Source organism: Cucurbita moschata, unplaced genomic scaffold, assembly GCF_002738365.1.
Source record: "Cucurbita moschata cultivar Rifu unplaced genomic scaffold, Cmos_1.0 Cmo_Scf00003, whole genome shotgun sequence".
Classification (NCBI taxonomy): domain Eukaryota; kingdom Viridiplantae; phylum Streptophyta; class Magnoliopsida; order Cucurbitales; family Cucurbitaceae; genus Cucurbita; species Cucurbita moschata.
The window spans coordinates 3999803-4001524 of NW_019268519.1; the positions used below are offsets into that span (position 1 = coordinate 3999803).

The following is a 1722-nucleotide window of genomic DNA, read 5'->3' on the forward strand; positions in this document are numbered from 1 at the left end:
AAAAAAAAAAAAAAAAAAAAAAAAAAAAAGGTTATGTTGGGACTTTTGGTCGACACGTTATTGATGGAAGAGGGACTATAAGAAATCTCGAGCGATGACATGTCGAAGTGAAGGGAAACGAAAACATGTATCGAATAAAAAAAAACGAAATAAATCTCTTTTTTATTTATTTGACTGCCTTGTATATAAATACTTAATTAAGTATGATGAATACCATCAAAGCTAAAACTTCCATATTAATTCAAATATTAATAAACTACTATTGTAAAAATAAAATAAAATAAAATAAAATAAAAATAACTTCTTCCTTCAATGAATTTTCCGGTAAATTTCTAATTTAACATAGCATATTTTTATTTTTATTATTTATAATTAATAAATCAAGTTTAAAAGTCTACATTAACACACCTTGTTATTTTCGGTGAATATCCATACAAAAAAAATAAATAAATTATATTCATTTAAAAATGTTATTGCTTCATTTGACCATAAAATAATGTTTCTTTTCCTATAATTATTAATTTAGCCTCGAGTTATTTAAAAATTTTTTATTATTATTTTATTGGATAAAGGCAACAAATTTGTCCGCGTCAGCATAATAATTAAAATCTTAATATTTTTTTTGGATCAATGACTTTTTTTATTTTAAATAATTATTTTAGTTTTCACTGTATTATTTTATTTTTAATAAAAAGATGATGTCATTATTTAATAAATAGTTAAGAGTCACATCAACCAATTCCAAACAGTGAATAATATTAGTATATTTTTGTAAATGTGTATTTAAAAAACTATAGAAATAAAGTAATTATATTTTAAAATTCTAAGTATTGACCTTTTAAAAAATTAAAATCAAAATAGAAAAGAAAAAAACACAAATTTAGAAGTCAAATTATGATTAGAGAAAAAAGAAAGATATTATCCGATAAATTTAAATAAAAAAGATAAAAAATATAATGATTAAATCATCAAAATATCCCTAATAAATTTTAATTATGCTTATAAATTTTAACTTATTCAAAAATTGGTAAAAGAATACTTTTAAAATTAAAATAAATAATAAAAATTAGAATATGTACATTATATTATTTATAAATATGAATTATTATATTATATATATATATATTTGGAACAAGCATTCACCTAACGGCAAAAATCCAGGCGTGGGAATAAAACGGGGGAAGGGGAAACCGGTCTGAGGAGAGAGAGAGAGAGGGATATAGAAGAAGAAGAAATAATGGCAAGAAGGACCCGCCATGGCCAAGAGTTTCAAGTTTAAAGCATAAGCATATGTAACTCCATGGTCCACTCTTCACCCTCTTTCAATCTTCTTCCTCTTCTTTGAACTCGCAATTTACCCAAATTAATTATCTGGCCGGCTTCTCTTTCTCTCTCTATTGCTCTTGCTTTTCAAAAAGCGAACCAGCTACTTTTTGCAATTTCTCTCTTCTTCTTCTCTCTCTCTAGCTTGATTGATTTTACGTTTTTCTGGCTTTGTTTTGGTGATCGAGTCGAAGAGCTTCTTCCGTATCTGATCCGAGAATCAGAGGCCCGAAGATCGCTACACCTACTTGTTTGATTTCTCGACGGAGTGTTTTTAGTCTTCTGTAAGTCCAAACTTCACCTTTTTGTCTCTAATTTTGAGTTTTTTTTTTTTTTTTTTTTTTTTTTTTTTTTTTTTTTTTTTTTTTTTTTTTTTTTTTTTTTTTTTTTTTTTTTTTT

The 1722-nt window shown here is 24.9% G+C and overlaps 1 protein-coding gene across 3 annotated transcripts in view; it reads left to right on the forward strand.

Annotated features, from left to right (window-relative positions):
* The first annotated feature begins 1135 nt into the window (after positions 1–1135).
* Positions 1136–1722, forward strand: part of LOC111441158 (stomatal closure-related actin-binding protein 1-like) — an 8257-nt gene continuing 7670 nt past the window's right edge. For all 3 annotated transcript variants that reach the window (XM_023078108.1, XM_023078107.1, XM_023078109.1), the window contains exon 1: positions 1136–1607. The gene's annotated coding sequence lies outside the window, so the exon portion shown is untranslated. The remainder of the gene's footprint in view (positions 1608–1722) is intronic.